Consider the following 23,299-nt stretch of genomic DNA (forward strand, 5'->3'; position numbering starts at 1 on the left):
CTGGAATACAGGATGCAAGGATATATTTTCACTCTGTACAGGGGACGTTGTTTTAAGTTTTCCGAAAATGGTTGCAGCATAGCGGAGGCGCATGGTTTACATATGAAGGATTAACGTATCCATGCTGCATACGTAAAGTGCGCGTCCAGCCTTTCTCCACACCCTGCAACTGCGCGTGAGCAGCAAGCGTAGGCTAATCCATTACACGCTTACTCTAGTACTTCTCCGCTATGCTAAAATTCTCCAATAAATGACAGTCCGTAAAGAGTGTTCAATGCTGCTTGACTTTACACTGTTTTGCAACCGGCGTGCAATACACTAATGTCGTCTCATGAAGATGTTTCTGCAGCATTATATATGTATATGGAAATCATGTAGCATACCAGAATCTCTAAGTTACCGCAAACGGCACCAATGTTGTGTTGATGTGGTATTTGGGACGTTTTTTTTTTTTTGCATAAAAAATAACTGAGAATAAACGGATCTTTTTGCAAATTGCCTCTTTTGTTGGCTTTCTTAGTGTATCATATTTTCTGTTTACTGAGGGATATTGAAGTTAATGTACAATCTGGAGCAGTTATTTTGCTGAGTACCAGGTAAGAACACTGCTGCTTGAAACTCGGCAATCACCACGTGTATGTATTTTATTCGCATTTTTTTTTGCATTTGCTTCTTATTACAAATTGTCTCGCCGTACACGGATACTCATTTTGTATATGTGTATGCACAAAAACATATTTTCTGTAAGCTCGACTCACGCTTGAGTCGTAAGATTCGCAACTTTTGTGAGGAGTAACGGCATTCTTAGTGCAGGGCAATGCATAGTTTCGAATTTGAGTTCACTGCGACATCGGCGTAACAATGCGACCTTTGCGGTTTTAGCTGGAGTGCAGCCTCAGCAAGCCAGTGCTTTATCGCATTCTGACAACAACAAATGAACACAGTCATTAGAGGATAGCGTAATTATTCATTTATTCAGAACAATTACCATTTCTCGAGCTTTGTGTTGTGCGGAATGTCACTGTCGTACTTAGCGGCGCGCCGTTTCGTGTCACGTACAAGGGACGCCCTGCGGTGTGATTAGTTTCGAAACTGCCAGGATAAAACGGCAAGCGATGGCGGGTTTTTGCAGACACCTGCTATGCTCGCACAAGCCATTCTAGAAGCAAAAAGGCGCGCCACTTTCGGACACGACCTGCCTTCTAAACGCAGACAAGTTAATCCACGATATTAACGTATGGTTAATTAAGTTGCGTTTAATAATTTCCGGGCTCACTGATCACGTTTCGTTCGCGATAGGCGTCCGTTTCGCATAAGTTTACAGTTTCAGCGCTGAGATTGTTCCTTTTTCTTAATTTTCAACAAATATACGAATACCAATTTAATCGCGAGTAGAAGTGGTATTAGCATATAAATAAATGCTTAGCTAGCAGTCAGTCTTGACGAAAACGCAATTAAATGTCAATTTACTATAAACAGTATGTGAAAGCATTTTATGAATCCTTTCGTGAAAGGGATTTCTAGAAAATATGCTCGACGCACAAAGAGTCGGAGACTTCCAGTCCACTTCGCAACCTTGTTCAACACCGGCGACAATCACTGCCGCTATACATCTACGCAATAGTGTTGTGGCTTACAATCAAATAAGCTAACCGATGTAAAAACCCTGGCAGCATTTTTACTCACATATTCATGACTTAGAATTTTTGAAAGATGTGAGGAAAGTGTTTTTTCTTTAGGTTTAGGTTTACGGGGGTTTAACGTCCCAAAGCGACTCAGGCTATGAGGGACGCCGTAGCGAAGGGCTCCGGAAATTTCGACCACCTGGGGTTCCTTAACGTGCACTGACATCGCACAGCACACGGGCCTCTAGAATATCGCCTCCATCGAAATTCGACCGCCGCGGCCGGGAGTGCAGAAAGTGTGATATCAACGTATAGGCATTAGCCACATTGAAGCAGCAACAAGAGAGTTACGCTATAAAAAGAAGGCTGATATTAGGATTCTATTGTGAACCTATTTTTTTGTGCAATATATATATATATATATATATATATATATATATATATATATATATATATATATATATATATATATATATATATATATATATATATATATAGATATATATATATATATAGATATATATATATATATATATATATATATATATATATATATATATATATATATATATATATATATATATATATATATATATATATATATATATATATATATATATAGATTGCACAAAAAAATAGGTTCACAATAGAATCCTAATATCAGCCTTCTTTTTATAGCGTAACTCTCTTGTTGCTGCTTCAATGTGGCTAATGCCTATACGTTGATATCACACTTTCTGCACTCCCGGCCGTGGCGGTGGAATCTCAGCGCAATCCATGCATTTCAAAAATGTAGTATAATGCGTCCGCTAAGGCCGGGTTCGAATCCGCGGGCTCAAGCTTAGTAGCAGGAAGAAATACATCCCCTGAACCACAACGACGGGTTTTCGAAACACACCTGATGACATCATCACGTGGAGCTGTCAAACGATAGCAGTCGTATTCAGCATTTGTAATTTTGGCCCCGCGACTCCTTCGGTTGACAAATGTACAGAGTGTTTGAAAAGTTTCTGGACAATGTCTACTTTTCAGCACTGTAATCCAACTTAACACGCCTTTGAAGCTATCAAGGTTCTCAGAGGTGATAATGATGCTTCTCCCTTCCCATACAGAGATTTTTGAGACTCGGAGATAATGCAGATGTCCCCGCACAACGCTCAAAAGCAGACCATGTATGGCCTGGGGACTTTCGACAAACCCTCTTCTACATTGTGGAAAAACCGATTTAGCAATTGCGAAAGCCTCTTAAATAAAATAAAATATTGTTGCTCTGCGGAAATGGCTTACGAACGCTTTCCCTCGTACCAAATATACGTGCATGTATGTATCTTTGAATGGGCGTGTACGCGTTAACATTGGTTCTTCTTCCTAGAAAACTCTCATCTCAAGTTATATACGATCTTTATTGAGTTAGTCCCCCTCTTTCTACGCTTTACTCACAGACATGGTCTCTCCTTCGTACACGGCCCAACCGCCTTTTCTTGGGGCACTGCACGCAATTAACGCCGCAGAGGATATCTCTCCGAGCTGTTTTTAATTAACAGCGGCCTGTGGTTGACAACCAGCAGTAATATTCAGCTCTCAAGCAAGATCACAGGCAATCTCTCTCGCGTCATGAGACAACAGCATAGGCGTCACTTGGAGCACGGCGGAATATTCCGCTGGAGCACTCTACCGAAGTGATTGGACGTACGCTTGGCTTTAGCATACACACACGGCCTTTCATCTAAAAGTTTGCACAATTTTTAAAAATTGGCGTTTTGAGTTACAATAGCGTTTATTTTTCGGCAGAGCATTGTCAGCTGTGTAGTACATCAGAATAAAGCTTAGACGTGCTAACTAGCAGGCTAATTAACTAAAATTGAATAGTTAGCTTCTAACTATTACTGTTAGGCTCCTTAATTATTGAGAGGCGTGCAGCCCACCGAAAGTAATATACATGTCAGTTTTTAGAATTTCGAAAACACGGCTACCCTCGGCGCTGTGGCCCAACAAATTTTCGCTATTTCGACGAATAACGTGCCGGCAAGCTTCTCGAAAGCGCCGGTATTCTGCCGCAGTGTAGCCAAACTTTGTTGGGCCACAGCGCCGAGGGTAACCGAGGTTTCGAAATTCTAAAATCTGATATGGATATTACTTATCGTGAGCTGCACGTCTCCCAATAATCAAGGATCCTAACACTAATCGTTAAAGTTAACTATTCAATATTAGTTAACCAGCCCGCTGGTTGGCATGTCTTAGCTGTATTCTGATCGACTACACCGCTGACAGTGCTATGCCAAAAAAAAAAACGGTCTTCTTACTTAAAAAGTCTGTTTTTAAAAATTGTTTAGTCTTAGGTGAAACACCCTGTATATGGCATAACCGTTTGTATCCTGTGACTGACAGACAGTCTGTTGGACGAGTCTTCTAAAAATGTAAACCCATAACTTCATGGCCTGTTTACAGACGATGCATAAAATAATTGACTACTGGTGGTCTAAGGTACCTAATAAAGGAGCGTCTACTGAAAATGTACTGCCAGCAGCCAAAGTAAATGGGCCACTCAAGCTGTTGAAAATTCATTACGATGTGCAGTCCGTACTATACTGTGAAGCGCGCACGTACCTGAGGTACCGGAAAACCCCGGTACAGAAGTGAGTCCTCTACCCCCAACTACTCTTACCCACATTGATCGGCTTCGGGCTCCCCTTTAGAAATAAATTCATGCATTCGCTCATTTCTTGAAATAAAGCGTTGTAGTAAAATTTTAATCTGTTAGTAGACACCAGTCGTCGTCATCGTCATCATCATCAGCCTGACTACACTGACTACACTGCAGGGCAAGGGCGTCTCCCATGTCTCTCCAATTAACCCTGTTCTTTGCCAGCTGCGCCCACCATATTCCTGCAAACTTCTTACTTTCTGCCGCCCCCTGCTACGCTTGCCTTCTCTTGAAATCCACTCCGTTACCGTTAAGGACCCGCCGTTACCTTGCCTTCGCATTACATATGCCCTGCACAAGCCCATTTCTTCCTCTTGATTTCAACTAGGATGTCATTAACCCGCGTTTGTTCTCTCACCCACTCTGCCCGCTTTCGGTCTCTTAACGTTGCACCTATCATTTCTCTTTCCATAGCTCGTTGCGTTGTCCTAAACTTAAGCTGAACACTTTTCGTTAGCCACCAGTCATATATGGCAGACCATTCTTCCCGTGCTTATCCCCTTTCCTCTAACGCTGGAGTGTTAAACTGTCCTGAAATAAGAACTTACACTTGTGTGGTTCGTTTACTTTTCCTGGAAAATAGTACGCCTATAAATTCATATAGAGAGCCAGATCTCATAAGCGTTTTCTTCAGATAGTCTAAGAATTGTCTGTAGTCAACATTTTGTGCTGGACACGTATAGGTCCTCAAGAATTAATGCTCTCTTCGCAATAGATATTCGGAGCATACCAAACGTATACTTTACAACGAGAAAGTCGACAAACGACTGAGAACAAATAGCAGAAGTGTCACCACAGGAAATTCATGTACAGGGGCAGACATAAGGAAACGTAACTCCTGTTATCTTCTAAGTACAATCAGGCCTTCATTAGCAGATATCAACCAACACTCTGTGTCCATTAGAAATTTTACCACTTATGACTATCAGTAGGAAAATGACACAGCTACTGGTATTCATTAGGCAAGTCGTAAATTAGGCTTGAATGTCAAAGTGTGTTCCGTTTACTTCTATCCGCACCCGTGTCCTCGAGTCTAGACTCGCCATAACGCTGTAGCAGATGCACATTCACTCAAACTTGTTAGAAGCTTGCGAAACGGAACGTTTTTGTGGAGAAGCCTTACTTTCCAAGCCAATATTTTAGAATTTGTCATCTCGCTCACAATCTGTAGTATCCATCATATGTTTTGCGAATTGTGCTGTAAACACATGCTTGTAATTTCCCAGCTTTTTACACCATTAATTAATCCCGGCCTTCCCTTCAGATATGCTTATGGGTGTCTCGAACAAAATAATAATGCTTGATTGATGACTGTTGACATGGGCGCGAACTGACAGCCCTCCATCATCTCCCCTGTATGGGGGAGACAAAATTTTCCCTGATAACGAAAGCGTCTTCTCACGGAAAAGTCATAGCACCCTCAATACTGTGTAAATGCCAAGCCTTTTCACATGCGCCCCCCCCCCCCCCCCCCCCAACAAAAAAAAAAACGGCACTATACTCTCCCATCGAAAGCTGCGAGAGTCACATCTAAGGATAGATTAAGGTTTCGCTTGCTCTTGACTGACGGTAAAGTACACACTCGTCTCTAAACTTTCTCTACCCACAATCGTTTCAGCATTCGTTAAAACAAACCATGGACTAACAGATTTGGTATTTTTGTTGTATTATGTGCATTTACTGAGTATTTTCTTCTGCGTTGTTTGTTGTTGTTATTTGTGTACATTACTAGTTTTTAATTAATTATTACGTGTATTTTGTTTCTAATGCATGTGCCATATTTTTATGCTTGTATCGCCCCCCCCCCCCCCTATGTAATACCCTCGCACGAGGGCCCTTAGGGGTATTGTAAATAATAATAATAATAATATAGAACATGCTCTATATGTATATAGAGTATGTATGTATATATGCTCTTTGGGATTCAGGTGCGCTAACTAACGCTACGACTATGCGCACTCATTCTGACCAAAAGTGCTTTCAAATCTGATAACATCGAAGTCGACGAGGAACTTCACGACGAAGGCAAACATTTTCAGTGCACCGAGAATGCCAGCAAAACAATATCATTATAAAATATTCTCGAAGCTCTATGCCGATCACATCTGGGTTCATCTTCGCTTCGATTTTGTGCACGAGCTTCGAAAATCTAGTCTTACTGTGTGCACTAATCACACGATCTGTACGATATCAACTTGTAGCCGATTGCGTTTTGTATACCGCAGTATGCACAAAACTTTATCAGCAGTTTCCAGTACACATAGCTGAGGATTGAGGCCTTCTACAATTTTTTTTAAGACTTGCCGTTTTATGTCTTGGAAGTTATTTTTTCTCGCATGAATTTGAGCTGGCTCCTGCCCTTGCTGTTATCCGTCTTCTACAGGAATAGGCCTTCTCTGCTCTCGGAAAATTCAAATTCCTTCAAGTCTTGCAGCTTTGAGAGCTTTGCTTCTGCGCAGGTTCATAAATAGGAGACGGATGTCCAATACAGATGCCGGCTTGATCTTTTATTGTTGACAGTTTGACGGCATGCCGTCTGGTCAGGAAGAAACTTGGGTGTCGGGAGCGCTATGTCTCCCTTTTTCCTACAACGCATTGTAGGAGTCACCGACTTGTTCGCGTGCGTAGACAGCTCATTTCGTGGTTGGCCGAATACTTGAAGGACAGTGCATTGTTCGCCACTACAGCTGCCCACACACACTGGTCAATCGCAAACCTGTAAACATCAGCTGTACGGCTTGAAACCTCACTCTCTTCCCTTGGTTTGCGACCGACCATCAGCCTTCAGTTATGTCTGGCCTTGTGCGTCATGTTATCTAGTCCTATAGTCCCGCACAATTGAATGAACTTTACGTGCACAAGATGTGCAACGGGACCTCAGGCGTCATGTATGTACTGGAAAGCTCTGCACTAATTTCTATCGGCAGCCCGACGAACGAGATAAGAAATAAGAGAGTCCATCTATGGTGCAAGTATTTATGCCCGTGAAGAGTTTGCTCTGTTTGCGAACATATTAAATCAATTTCAGAATCTCGCTCAAGGCTGCCCGGCTGTCTATCCATGCATCTTTGTCTTTCCGTCCGTCCGTCCGTCCGTCCGTCCGTCCGTCTGCCTGCCTGCCTGCCTGTCTGTCTGTCTGTCTGTCTGTCTGTCTGTCTGTCTGTCTGTCTGTCTGTCTGTCTGTCTGTCTGTCTGTCTGTCTGTCTGTCTGTCTGTCTGTCTGTCTGTCTGTCTGTCTGCTTTATCATACATGCTGTACTTCCCTCCGTACCTTCTCTTTGCATTGTGGCCTCAGCAGCCAGTGCACTTCAGTTACCATAACCTCGGAAAAATTACAAACTTTACCATAAATGTGAACTGATGACAACCACGATGGCCGGCCGGAGGCTTAACAAATAAAATAAAAGCAAACAGGAGGCGGTAGGACGGAAGGAGGCGAGGGGAGGAAGAAAGACTGATGGATACCTTCTTTTAGGCGCGGCTCCCGAAAAACGCCGCTAGGTGGCGGCGTGCTGTGCGCACGTCAACGATCGTAAGCGCCTGCCCAGTGAAAGGAAAGCGCTGTCGTTCGTGTTTTCTACCTTTTATTTTTCCTCGCTGTGAAGAACGAGCGAAAACCACGATGAAACGGCCAGTCTACACCGCAGCTGAGATTCAGAAAGGTTCGCAGAAAACGGGCAGAAAGTGAAATGAAAGAAGAGAAGCGCGCAGCTATGGTTGGAATAGGGAGGGGACGGCTTTCTGGCCGCGCGGTGGCGCTCCGACCTGCGGCGGCAGCCGACTAATCGATGCGCCGTGAGCGCGTACCGTTCGCTTCCATCATCTGGCCTTTGCTCCGCGCACTATGCGGCGAAAAGAAAGAGGGCAAGGGAGGAAAAGGGCGCGCGTGCCCATGGCGCCCCCGCAGAGCGAGCGCGCTCTACGTTGCTTGCGGCGTGGCGCGATGCGCGGACTGTGTGAACGTGTTTGCTGTCGATTTTTATCTCTGCCGCGGCGGCGGCGGCGGCGGCTGCCTTTGTGATGCGCCGTTTAGCGCGCCCAACTACCAGTGTTTGTTGAGGTGCGGCTGTTCCGGCGCGGCATGGTGCCTTCTTCATTATAAAAGAGCCCGACACGCTCCTTTAACGTCAAGGAACGGACAGCCGTCGTTTTTGTTCGGTACCATTTTAAATGCGATAACAATTATGCAGAGAGCACTGAACGCTTTAGGTGTCCGCGCAGGCTTTGTGGCTGGGCCGCATGAGAGTTGCGCTAGTCGGAGAGCTGGCTTCACACGCGTGGGAGGGAGTGAAGTGTGAAGGGACCAATCAGAAGCGCTGGTTAAGGGCTATTGTGAAAGGAAGAGAAAGCAAGTAAGAAGGGATTAGAGCACTGGTGGAGAAAAGCATGGAGTAGTTAAGCTAGAGAGAGAGATGGATATTGCCACAATGGATTTAAAAAGTGTTCACCGCACTGATATAAATGGAATGCGACTAATTATTTATTTATGACAGGATGTCATCACAGACGTGCGACGCGCGCTGCTCGTTGGGTCCTCAGGCTCTCACAGGCTTGCTTCAAGGCTACGCTTATAGCAAACTTGCTCAACTGGACAAAAACCTCTCCGATGCACTCAGCACATACCAATCATGCAGTTGCCGCGCTCACTTTATCGCCTTCAGCAAACTTCACGCCTATATTTGTGCCCTTGACTCTCTGCCCTCTCCGCCTATGCTTCCCTCGCTTGGAATCCACTCTTAGACCGAAAGACAATTGGTTATCTGTCCGCGACATTACATAGCCCGACCCAGCCTATATTACAGCAAGAGCTGTTAAGAGCACATTTGCCGGTTCTGCAGCGTCGTAGCATCTCACCAGACTGCTAACGCACCAACCTGGCTGGTCCATATGCAGTGACTGGACAGATGACGTCCATACAACGCACCATTGCACCTTCAAAACGCTGAGCGGTTCGAATACCGTCACGTCACGAGTGGCAGCATATTGGCGTCACGCGTTCTCTGCTATGCAGAAAAGACAAATAATAACGAATAAACGACACTATTCACTGCTGCAGAGAGTTACCGCTCTGTCTTGTGTTTGGCTGTGGCAGCCATCCTCTGAGTACTTTCCTTTGCATTTCCCTGCCGATACCATTACTGCAGTTCGCTGTCTAACCCAAGTTGGTGTCTTTGTATCGACGCGACAGTTGACGTCAAGATAATTGCGTAAGCTAGTCCTGCAGCGTGCCACCAGCATTATCCAGACTGCTCTGAAGTTCTCAAGGAACGCTTTGCTTGGATGTTACAACCACCATGTCTTGATACTCGGACTGTTTTTCCTTCTTGCACAGTTCATTTCTGTAGACTTTCTGCCTAACTTGCAGGAAGCTCTAATAAGGAAGGAAACACATGGCCCGCATTCAGTCATATTTACTCCTAAAACCACACTTCCCCCTTTGTCCTAAATAGTGTTCCTTTGGACAGATTGTCACCATGAGATATTTTCAACTTCAGTGCAGAGCTTCCAACAATATTAGTCCTTTTGGGCAAGTTTACTGTTCCATTTCAACCATTATGAGCTACCTGCTCAGCCAAATAGGGCCATGCAACGTTCGCTTTTTTTAAAGAGCAATAAGGCGCGGCAGATTTCTACATCTAAGCGCCATGTTCCGAAAACGTGCAGCTCACTCATAAGCGCAACCAGCGCGAATTCAAAAGAGTCGAGTCCTGTAGGCTCGGCGAAACGGTGATCATCAGCGTCCCCTGGTGCCGGCGGCGTGCAGACGTCTCAATCGAGCGTCGCCTCTCCCGCCCCTTCCGTAGTCATTAGGCGACGGGGGTGTTGTGCGGTGGGATCATACATACGGGAAACCAGAGAACAGAAGAGGGGGGGGGGGGGGAGCTGCAGGAGAGGGCTATACGCCACACCAGTTGCGATGACCACAGGGTCCGCCGAGGGCCCTCTCATTACGGGGTCGGCCCCGCCTACCTTCAGCGACAACAATAGGGATTGTCTATATGTACTGTGTATATAGAGATGACCACGTGCGTTTGTGCAAACACTGCCGGCCTCCCCGAGCGCACGATGAGGTGGCCTGCGCTCTATATGGTCCCGCGAGCTCCGTTTGAAAACGGAAGCGCTGGTCGCGGCGCGTGTGGTAAAGCGCGTCCAGGGTTGTCCCGGACCCAGGTGGGCCTAATACCTCGCACGGCCACCCAGCGCGGGAGAGGTGGTATGGCGTCGCGACGTCGTGGCGGTTGGCGCATTCGCTGACATCACAGTGGCGGCGCGCATTGCGGACCATGCGATTTGCGTTCAGTAATTGTTTGCTGGGAGAGTTGATTCATCTTCTAAAAGGACTGAAAAGCGCAACAAAGAAGGCCACGAGATAGAAGGACATTTGGAGCTGTCTTTTCAGAGTCTCGTGTCTGTTTTTGCTTGTGGTCGTCTACGGTCCATAGGCGTCCTCTACATTCTTGTGGTATTACTCCTTTTTAGGAATAAAGTACGTATTCAGCCCTTATCCCTGCGGCAATCGCATTCCAATGTGGCGTTGTAGTACGCGTCTTCCGAGATTCCCTGTTGATACGCTGCTGTCTTTGACATCAATCTAGTGTCAAGCCAACGCAGGGAGTGCTTTTGATTCCGGGTGCGGCCACATTGTGACACAGGCGAAGTACCGTCAACGTCCTATCACTGGCATTTTCATACTCCGTAAGGAACGCCAGATGGTCAAAATTAAGCCTACACTATAACCCGCTTCAACAACCACAGTTTTCCTCTGGTACACTGAAATCTATAACTCGTTCTCTTAGCAGGTTAGACACGTAAATCTTCCATCGGATGATGCTAAACAGCCAATAACCAGTCACGTGGCTGTGCCTAACATTGTCTACTTCCTCGCCTCACACACCAAGATGCAGCGTCGAGAGAGAGAGAGAGAGAGAGAGAGAGAGAGAGGCACTGCGTTTGGCACCAAATTAAGCGCTCAACGAGTCTTCAGATGCAAGACAAGAGTCAGTCTCCAATCGCACGCCATTAACTCCTCACAGCTCTTGATATGCACGGAGAGCTGTATAGCGGGAAATGAATCCGAAGGCGAAGTTGCCTCGCGATCGCTACGCAGCCAACTGTTTTCTCCGCTCAGCGAGCCGCCCCCGCAGCGGCAGTGACAGCGCAATCCTCTCTAGTACCAACCTTCCATTCCTCTGCTCAGCGGCGGACAGGCGTTTAAGAAATCATTCTTCAAGGACACCGCTATGCGGCCTCTCTCACTAAAAGGGCCGCGCGCGAGGCTATATAAGAGCGCGCAGAGATCGTGCCGCTCGCACTTTTCCCAGGGCGAGAGGGAGGGCTCTGTTTACCTCGTATATTTCCCGATTTTATTTTTTGTGCATATTATTTTCCTCGCCTCTTGCCGCATCTTCTATGCGGAGAAACCGTCGCTTTTTATGACCAGTGGACGAGACGCGAGGCTTGCAGGTGGCCACGCGCGCGCACCACCGAACGCAGCCACCGACCGCACCGCGGCGGTAGTGCAGCGTTCAAGTATGGGGGGCCACGTAAGCGACGAACATTACCGCGCGGAGCTGCTTCATATGTGCGCATACGCGTACGAGCTCGGGTTATTGTTGCCGTGCGCACACACACGCACGCACACTCATGCCCCCGCCGGCAGGATAGACGGACCACACGGCGCGACAGAACGGGGCCCACTCCGCGGTGTACACCACGAATGGGCTTTACCGTGTCGTGTACGTAAGCCTCCGGTTCTGTACGCCGTCTGTGCAAAAGCTGCGCTCGTCGCCTGGGGGCTTTAGGGAACTACTAAAACGAATGGCCTGTGGCATGCTTTCTCTGAGAGCCGCCGGCCTTAAGAGGCTTTTCTTCGCTCTTTCCCGCGTGCATGAACGCATTGCATGACCTCTGGCCCCGTTCAAGGTGGAGAGGGAGATTAAGGGAGAAATATTTTATTCAAACGACTCGGGCCCTCACTGACCTCCCGACCTTTGTCTCCGGGTCCTCTTCGGGCAGTAAGTATCTAGTGAGGCCGCCAGGTGTTACGGATTAAGAGTGCTAACTCCGTAGACTAATCTCGTCACGAGGAGTTATTGAGCGAATTTCACCGATATTTCTTGAGCGGTAGCCTTTTATTCTACGTGTTCTCCTTTGCATCAGGTTCTCTTCTTTGTAGTGGCCAAGTTAATCTGGACAGCTTTCACTGCTGCGGACGCGCCTCATGTCTTTTGGGCGCCTTTGACGCTGGTTTGGCTCTGTCATGGTTCAGACATTTAAATATATATAACGTCATGTTAATCTCAGCTGCTCCTGCGCAATAAATCCAGCTCTGTTGCTGTTGCATACTCATTACGGGATAACAGAAGTGGCTGGTAGCGTTTTGAGCTCTACGAATTAAGAGTGTTTTATTAGTATTCTTTTCTTTAGTACTCGCTGATTTAGCGAAGTTCCCCCGCTTATAAGTCGAGCGACCGCAGCTAACATCCAGCGTTCGGGATCACGTAACTTCCTGTACAAAGAGCCGCGCCTTGCGGCCCGGACTAACTTGGTCGTTATCGGGCGGAGTGCGGGGTCGTAGCAAGACACCATCGAACGCCTTGAAACTCTATGCTAAAGAAGACAACCTGGAATGGCTGATAGCATGGCATTCGGCGCGCCTACGCAATAGCAGCCACCACAGTTATACGATGAAGCCTCCAGTTATGGCGTGGTGCAACAGTCGCGTTGCTGGAGTGCCATGGGTCCAGCCAAGGCGCATAGCGCCGTGCTCCGAACGTTGCATACATGAGGGATGCCAAAATCACAAACGTCCCAAAGGGCACCGAAACTCCCCTGGACGTCCACTGGACGTCCGCAGGACGTCCCAAATGTCTCAAGTACGTTCAAGGGAGTTTCAGTACCCATTTGGGGTACGGCAGGTCAAACCGAGGACGAGCGCTCTTAGCACGCTGGCCCTAAACACGTTGCATTACAAGGTGCTCAAGTTAGTGCCAACATTTTTCTGATACCATAAGGCACTCGTTATAACCGTGCCAAAACAAAAACACACCTTCGTCATACACTCGCACTTGGCAACAGCGCAAACAAAAGGCAGCAATCCTAAAAGCCCAAGTAATATGTGGACCGGGCAGCGCTGGGGATCCTATTACCACTGGTTTAATCTGCATTAAATTTCCCTGTTCTTCTTCTTATTATTATTTATCTGCCGTCAGAATGCACGCACACAGACACCCGTTATTCTCCTCAGCGACTGATATCCGCCTGAAGTCCACTCGATGGCCGATGAGTATTACGCAAGAAAGAACGGCTCCAGTAAGTGGTGCGTATACGGCGTTGCGTGGCAGTTGGAGGAAGAGGCGGCGCTCGAGGCAGACCGTTCTGGTCGGCGACGTTTACCGGTCCGCGCGCGCTCCGAGGGGGTCGCGGCATCCGAGAACACCGGAAGTGGCCGGGGGCCGCGGCGGAAACTACGGCGCGTGACGTCGCCTAATGACGCGTGACCAACGCGTACACACACCACGCACGCACGTATGCGGTACACGCATCAGCGGAACTATGCCTTACCCGCTTGCCCCTGCGTCAACGACGTTCCCATGGTGGGGGAGGCATGCATGCCCCGCATTGTGTTTTACGATAGATCACCGACCGAGAAAGCGGCTCGACGGAGAACGAGGCACGGTTAAGGATGGAGCAACGGATGTGCGCAGTACTCTGCTATTCGACAACGGCTCAATTAGTGGTTGTGAATGGACGGCAGTTTTTGTTGTGTCGTTTTTATTTCTTGCTTCAGCAAACAAACCTGTCTACAGTGAGAACGCGTTGCAGAACAGCAGTTCCGTACTTACAAGAGGCAAAGTAACGAACAAGCTTAATGAAAAAGGGAGACAACACACAGACATACAAAATTTATCTTTTTTTAGCGAGCGAAATCGCGGACACGTTATGTAGCGTGGGCTTCTGCAAGTTCTCTAGAAAAGATAAATTTAGGAAGGCCTTACAAACTCGCCCAACTTAATGCGTTAGTAAAACGGAGAGTTGAGCGAGTTGGTACATACTGCTGGGAATAACAGCGCGTAGACGAGGGACAAAGAAAGAAGAAGACGACAGGACCGGCGCTGACTAACAACTGAAAGTTAGCGTTAGCATTGAAAACGACGCATATGTTGTCTTGTTCTGTCGTCCTCGTTTGTTTCGCTGTTCTGCGCCTTGTTAATCAGTGAACCAACTAGCCTAAACTGCCACTGTCCTTCCGTACAGACGCTGATATAGGTTTGCAGGACTTCCTCACTATAGCACGTGAATACAATTACCTTTATTGCCCTGGTCTTACAGCTATGACTATTCAGGTGGGCTTTATGAATTTGATCAGGCACATACTGATACACAAGACACATACATACATAATCTCATGCATGTGCTCATACGTAGCACATAAATTGCTCCCTCACACATACAAACACGCACATCCATGTATGCACAAGGACTTAATGGCACAGTAACGAAGCTCTTATTTGGGAAACGTTATTGCATGCATATCCGCGCTTTTCTAAGAAGCTAGAACGACTCCTCGGCAGCGCACTACGCCCGGGACGAAGCTTCGAGAAAAGTCTGGCCTCGTGGGAAACGAAAAAATTCTTGTAAGCGCACTGATCCCTACCATCCTGGCTGCCGTAAAAGCCTGAATGTGCCCTTCCACTGTTCGTGCTGATTTTAAAGGAAGCGTCTGTACAAGAGCTGTAGCTAATACAAAGGCGATCGTCAGTGGAGGCTATCATCCATTACGGGTCATGCTTCGGGCACTGAAACCTGCATCCGCTGCAGGGATGGGAAGCATGACCGTGGCAGCGTTTTCATAACAGACCAAAACTGAAGACCGAAAGTCCAGGTGACGTGGACCGGGTCGAGTTGGTTTTCCGCAGCTAGTAACAGGTGAAGCGCATGTATATATAGTTGTAAACATCGTGTAAGCTACAACCTGTGAACGTAAAATCTGAAAATATGTTTTGTTATCGTTATCTAATTGCTGCAGCACTAGCTGTTATAGCGAAGTTCGATGTCTATGCGTCGTCCGCCGTCCAGCGGTGCCCAGAGTACGGTGGCGCTAGCTTCATTGCCGTTGGGTAGCGTGCAACGCACGCTTGCCCGCGATCACTTGGTCAGTTCGTGCACGCTCCCCGCGCCTCCAGCAAATTTCGTCGTTATCGGGCAAGGCGCGCAGGTCTTAAGACGCCTAGAAACGCCTCGAAACACCACTCGGGATGCGTTCGAAAATTAGTCCAGTCCTTCATCGTAAGTTCCAGTCGCGCTATTTGAATCGTCGTTCCTGGGGGCTTCAGCGTCGATGTCATGAGGCGTAAGCAGTTTATGCTGCCCGTAAGAGCGCTACCCGCAAAATGCAGTCATTGTAACCATCTCAAAACAGGAATAAGCACTATCGGTGTGCCTTTACTCGTGGCATAACAAAGCGCTACCTGCAAAAATGTACTCATTGTAACCCACTCAGGACATGAATAAGCACTATCAGTGTGCCGTTACTCGTGGCATAAGCACTCATTTAATCATTTCATGATCCAGCTAGCGCTTGTCAGTCGTGGTACCCTTGTGCTGAGCGTCATTTGTTTTTTCATACAATTTTCTCCAACGTTTGCCCAACATTATATAGACTGAAAACAAGAACGCACGTAGAGACGAAATGCAGAATAAGCCAGCCTCCTGTGCAATTCAAATCCTATAGGCGGTTCAGATCCTATAGAGAGTCTATATACTATGAATAGACAAAAGGAAATATCTATAGACGGGCAATAGAGTCTGTAAAACGTCTATAGACAGTTTATAGACCATTTTTATAAGGGCTGAGTGGTGAGTTGAATGGGAAAGGACTATGTTTTGCAGAAGGCCTCACAAAAATGTACTTCCTCTTACCTTTCGTCCTTAGAGACAGTCTATAAAACCTCTAACAGACAAAGACACTCCTATTAACTTGCGTTTAAAGCCAGTGCGGACTGTGAATAGACAAAAATATATTTCGTGTAAAATTTCGTTTTTAACACGTCTGTAGAACTACAATAAACGCAAAACAATATCTAGATGGAAGAAATGGGGTCAATATGAAGCTTTTAGACCATTCTGGCAAATTATTGGCGGGCCCCGGGTTAGTGATAAAATGTTTAATGCGTAGAGGAGATCGCAGTTAGTTGGGTGGGCCTTCATTCCAAGAGTCAACAGGCTTTTGTCTCAGCTCTTGCACGATTCATGAGCGAATACTGGTCTTCCGAATGTGAGCTGGACAGCGCCGCCCTCAGCTTTTTGGTTATTGAGTCTTGGAACATCTGGCTTTTTTTTAGCATGCCCATACCATATGGTATAAGTTAGCCACTTCACCGCAGAGGGCGCAATGCGGATGGTACAAATTTAGAACCATATAGCTTAATTTGACTGGGTGTATACACCGAGTGTTGGCCACACACGATGATCTGCAATGAATGGGTTGGCGAAAACGAAATCGACAATCTCTTTTTTTCATCTTTAAAAACTTCCTTTTGGGGGAGTTGGTATATAGCGCAAGCACAGGCAAGTACAGGGAGATGGCGCACATATACTAATATACACGACCAGATGTGGGCATTTGACCTCAAAAATCTGGACCTCACCTCAACCTCAAAAAGAATTTCCCGACCTCACTCAACCTCATCAGATGAGATTCAGGTCTCCTTAGGGGCCCTCACCTCACATTTCCTTAGGCCACTCCTGACCTCACTCAACCTCACCTCTTCCTCAAATTGTGAGATTGAGGTCGGCTGCTCGACCTCAGAAAACAAACGAAAGACAAAACTAAAAGCGATTAGGAAGTTTTTTAGTTAAAACAATTCTGACTATTCTGGAAGACAGGAAAGGCAAAATGATGATGGTATTATTTAATTAGGTCTGTACAGACACCATTGATGTGCACGCATCAGAGAGTATGATGTGCACGCATCAGAGAGAACCCTCAGAGAGTATGTGGCATGCGGGCAGGGGTGTCCCATACGCGGATACCACAAGTACGTCGGTGAGTACTTTATATGTGTCAATATTTGGCAACCTGCATCGTGTATACTTGTTCGTATTGGAAGCTTCTCGCTCATTCACGAACGAACCGGCAATTGACAAACACAGCACTTCTACACCATCTACCAGAAATTGGGAGGAGGAGGGGGGGGGGGCAGATAACGTGTTCACGATACTCTTTTCGGGCTTGAGAGTAGTTACCAAATATAAAGAAACTGGTCATCGACGTACTTTCTAATGCAACGGTTATGTAGACGCATATCAGTATATTTCGATTTTATAGCTCTATCCGGCATAGCGAGAATGCTGTTTTCAGTCCTCTGCATGTTGCCTTAGAAAACACTTAACAAGCTGCGACTGTAGTACACCAACAGAGGCAAGTTGTATTTATGTCTTCTTTTATTAACGCGAAAGCATTAGATGGCTCACTTTCAAGGTCATATATCCTCAAAAAAAGTGATCGCAAGAAACGGCGCCATGCGATGTCACGAGCCGACGAGTCACGCGACGAAGATGGTGACGTCAAACAGTTAATTAATGCTAATATAATCAGATAAGGCTAAGACTAATTAGTATAATTAGTGATAGCATCACGTGAGTGTGACATCACACCAGGTCACGTGACAGCGATGTAATGTTTCATGAAACCTAGTCATGTTACGACGCTGTAATATGACATCACACCTACTCATGTGAGAAAGATGTAGTCTCTCGGCATACCAGGCCCAGATCCACCCCCTTCCACCCTCATTTCAAGATCCATATTCTGACGAAGAAGTTGGCAGTGGCCCGAGAGGGAGCGCTCGCGCTAGGCCATCGGCCTTTAAATCATCTCATTGTCATCTATCATCGTGTCTCATTCTTCGGTTGGCCGTCACGTAACAATATGAATCCCACATTACCGCACCTGCGCGCATGACGCACTACAAAGAGTGCCCGTAACCCGGTCCACATTAATGACATTCGGATTGTCCAGCAGGTAAACGCGCCAGTTCTCGTGCATGACATACTGCAAAGGTCATGTAACGACCCATGCCTTTGACTCTCGAGATGATGGCGATGATGATGATGCTAACAGTAGATCCTTATGAGCCCGCGGAAGTCTCATATACCGCTACCAAATTAAAATTTGTCTGAATATTGATCAAATATTGTACATTACCCAGCAATCGAAGACAATTATTGTGCGGGAAAATAGGAATACCTGCAGCTAATAATTAAGGATGACGATGTTGATGTTGCTGCGAGGTCACGACCCTCCCCTGTTTCCGCTACTTCCCTCCAGCTGGCGATGGTGATGGTTTCGAAATCCTGAGAATTCGTCGATAACTCAGTGAACCCGCGGCATTTTGAAAGAAAGGGCTAGATTGCGTCTTAGAACACTGTGCCAGTTATTTAACTCACACGGGTCAAAACAACTGGCCTAGAGTGGGCAGCGTGAACCGCTCTCTCTGTCAAGAGCACCATGGCTCTCCGGTCAAATTTTCCTGCATCGAAATCTTTTTCCAAGCACGCACCCCAACCCCCCCCCCCCCCCCCCAAAAAAAAAAAAAAAACGCCTAAGTACTCATACGGCTAAACAGAATTCTGGGTACCATTTCGTCAACCAGTCTGAGACAAGCTCCTCTAAGTCAATCACTTGTTTTCCTTCAAAACTGAATTAATCAACGGTACGCCAACATCCTCGACGGTTTTTTACCCACGAGCGCCGCGCGAGCATTCTTCGAAGCCGTTTAAGGTGGACGATGGGTCTCGGCAAAATAGTTAAAGGAAAGATAACGTGTAGTGCCTGGTCGTCTGCAACGCAGGCCGCGAACCTAACTGATCCCATATGAGAAAAAAAAGAATGATTAGAAACACAAAAACAAACAAAAATCGCACTAAAAACAAAAGCGAACAAGAATATGCCCCATTAAACGTCATATTAGAAGGTTTGGAAGAGCGACTCAGCAGCACGGCGCTAGCATGTAATCAGTTCAATTCACACATCGTGATTGAAGAAGAAAGGAAAAGGAATCAGCTACCACATCACCATACATTCATAGTTTTGCATTTTTTCGCCGCTGCAACACCGCTATGCTGGTGTGTACGCCTCGTGTTGCGGTGTTTCGGCATAATGGGCGAATTTCCGAGAAGGAACAAGGAACCGGAGGCAAAAAGTGAAGTTATTTGGAAGGATAAAAAAAATGAAATTATATTTGCATCCTAGTATTACGGAACGGTAATATACTGAATTAGTGTGAGATTCGAAAGTTGAAGTCACCGATCAAAAGCTTCGACGGTGTTATACAGGATTTTCTGGCTTCGTGCTTCATTAATCAGATCTGCAGGTGTCCTTGTTAAGAACCACCTGAATCACACTCTCTCGCCGGTGCTGACTACTCCAGTTTCTGTTAAGTCAGCTTATAATGTACAGCATGATCCCATTTACTCGACTGCAAGCGAAGAGCCATGACGTCAGCGCCGGCAAAGAGCATGAACACGAATCAGTCTTGCTTGTGGCCATCCGCGCTGCGACGAATTTATTGCGTGATTGTTGGACTGAACTTTTTTATTTGCGGCGTCAAACAAAGCTACTGCGGGTAAACCTGAGTTACGTGCTTTGCGCGCTCCCGGGAGTTTGAGCCGACCGGCAGGTAGCCGGGTGCTACGCCAGCGGGGCAAGGGGGAGGTAGAGTGGCATGCTGTGATCAGAGGTGGGCAACCTCATGAGGTTTCGACCTCATGAAGTCGACCTCAACCTCAAAATGACCTCAACCTCACGTCGTGAGGTGAGGTTGAGGTGTGGTCGGCGACGGCTCGAAATTTTGTGAGTGAGGTCAGCAAATCAGACTTCAACCTCACGCGTGAGTTTGAGGTTGAATGAGGTCGTCTCTGTGAGGTCGAAATTTTGAGGTCGAGACTTTTTGCGGTTGCCAGGTCTTACTCCGACGAGTGCCGCTTCCGAAGCGGAGTTTCAGCGCATCACCGCAGTGTTCATGCAATGACGCTTCGTGTTAGGTTTCCCCTGTTTGGATAACCGGATGCCACAGTTCCCTCTTAGCTTCTGGTGCTCCGCCGTAATGTCCGTTCAGTACGAGCCTAGAGGAAGACGCACCCCTCTGGTCTTCCCGGAAGGAGTGTTACTGTCACAGCAAGCCACTCTCCCTCCCCCTTGCCCCGCTGCCGTAGCACGTGGCTGCCTGCCGGTCGGCTCAAACTCCCGGGAGCGCGCAAAGCACGTAACTCACGTTGACCCGCGGTAGCTTTGTTCGATGCCGCAAAAATAAGTTCAGTCCAACAAGCATGCAATAAATTCGTCGAAGCGCGGATGGCACTAAGCAAGACTTCGTGTTCATGCTTGTTGCCGGCACTGACGTCATGGCTCTTGCCTTGCAGTCGAATAAAGGGGATCCTGCTGTACATTACAAGCTGAGTTAACAGAAATTGGAGTAGTGGGCACAGGCGAGAGAATGTGATTCAGGTGGCTGCTAACAAGCACACCTGCAGATCTGATTAAAAAAAAGCACGAAGCCAGAAAAACCTGCATAACACCGTCGAACCTTTGATCGGTGGTTTCCCCTTCCGAATCTCACACTAATTCTGTGTATTCCCGTTCCGTAATGCAAGCAGATGCAAATATCATTTCGGTTTTTTATCCTTCCGAATAACCTCTCTTTGGTCTCCCGTTTTCTTGTTCCTTCTCGCAAATTCGCTTATTATGCCGAAACCTCGCAGAGCATAGCGGTGTCACAGCGGCGAAAAAATGCAAAACTGTAATGAATGTATGATGATGTGGCAGCTGATTTCTTCTCCTCTTTTTTTAATGAAGATGTGTGAACTGAACTGATCACATGCTCGCGCTGTGCTGCTGAACCGCTGTTTCAAACCTTCTAATATGACGTTTAATGGGGCGCGGTGGAAGGGCTCGAAAAAGATATCACTGCGGGGAAATTTGAGCTGAGAGCCATAGTGCTCTTGACAGAGAGAGCGCTTCACGCTGCTTACACTAGGCCAGTTATTTTGAGCCGTGTGGTTTTAATAGTTGGCACAGTGTTCGAAGAGGCAATCTAGCCCTTTCTTTCAAAATGCCTCGGGTTCACTGAGTCTTCGGAGAATTCCAACGATTTCGATACCACTACCATCGCCACCTGGAGGGAAGTGGCGGAAACGGGGGAGGGTCTTGAACTCCCAGGAACATGAACATCAACAAGATTAATTATTAGCTGCAGGTATTCCTATTTTCCCGCACAATAATTATCTTCGGTTTCTGGACAATGTACAATATTTAATCAATTTTCTGGAAACTTTTAATTTGGTAGCGGTATATCAGAATTCCCCGGGCTCATGAGGACACACTGTTAGCGTCATCATCATCGCCATCATCTCGAGAATCAAAGGCATGCGTCGTTGCATGATCTTTGCAGTATGATATACTTGAGAAATGGCGCGTTTACCTGCTGGACAATCCGAATGTCATAAATGTGGACATGGTTGTGGGCACTCTTTGTAATGCGTCATGCGCGCATGTGTACTAAAGTGGGATCTATATGGATCTTGAAATGGGGGTGGAAGGGGTGGATGGAGGCCTGGTATGACGAGAAATTACATCGTTGTCACGTGAGTAGGTGTGATGTCATATTACAGCGTCGTCACGTGACTAGGTTTGATGGCACATTACATCGCTGTCACGTGACCTGGTATGACGTCACATTCATATGACGTCATCAATAATTATACTAATTAGTCTTGACGTTACCTGGATATATTAATTAGCATTAATTATGTGGCGTCATAATCTTCGTCGCGCGACTCGTCGGCTCGTGACGTCGCTTGGCGCCGTATCTTGCGGACAATTTTTTGCGGATATGAGCTTGAAAGTGATCCACCTAATGCTTTCACATTATTAACAGAAGCCGCTCGCTTCTACACAGACAAAAATACAACGTGTCTGTTGGTGTACTAGGGTAGCAGCTTGTTAAGTGTTAAGTGTTAAGGCAACATACAGAGGACTGAAAAGAGCATTCTCGTTATGCTATACAGCTAGAAAATCGAAATATATTGATATGCATCTGCATAACCTTCGCATTGGAAGGGGCATCGACGACCAGTTTCTTATATTCGGTAACTCTCAAGCCTGAAAAGGGTATCGTGAATACCTCCCCCTTCTCCAAATTTCTGGTCGCTGGTGTAGAAGGGCTGTGTTTGTATATTGCCGGTTCGCGCGTGAATGAGCGCGAGGCTTGCAATACGAAGAACTATACACGAAGCTGGTTTCCAAATATTGACACAAAAAGTACTTACCGACAAACTGGTGCTAACCACGTATGGGACACCCCTGCCCTCAGGCCATATACTATCTGAGGGTTCATCCCAGATTATAAACTTCTCCTATTGCGTGCATATCAATAGTGTCTGTACACACCTTATTAAATAATAGCAACATCATTTTGGCTTTCCTGTCTCACAGGATTCTCAGAATTGCTTTTAACTGAAAAACTTCTTATTCGCTTTTTGTTTTGTTTCCTTTCTTTTCTGAGGTCGAGCAGCCGACCTCAACCTCACAATATGAGGTTGAGGTGAGGTTGAGTGAGGTCAGCAGTGGCCTCAGGAAAAGTGAGGTGAGGATGTCTAAGGAGACCTCAACCTCAACTGATGAGGTTGAGGTTCAGTGAGGTCGGCCAATTCTTTTTGAGGTTGAGGTGACGTCCAGATTTTTGAGGTCAAATGCCCACCTCTGGCTGTGACAGTAACACTCCTTCCGGGAAGACCAGAGGGGTGCGTCTTCCTGTTGGCTCGGACTGAACGCACATTACAGCGCAGCACCGGAAGCTAAAAGGGAACTGTGGCATCCGGTTGTCCAAACAGGGGAAACCGAACACCAAGCGTCGTTGCACGAACACTGCGGTGATGCTCTGCAACTTCGCTTCGGAAACGGCACTCA

This window comes from Amblyomma americanum, chromosome 11 (assembly GCF_052857255.1).
Source record: "Amblyomma americanum isolate KBUSLIRL-KWMA chromosome 11, ASM5285725v1, whole genome shotgun sequence".
NCBI lineage: Eukaryota > Metazoa > Arthropoda > Arachnida > Ixodida > Ixodidae > Amblyomma > Amblyomma americanum.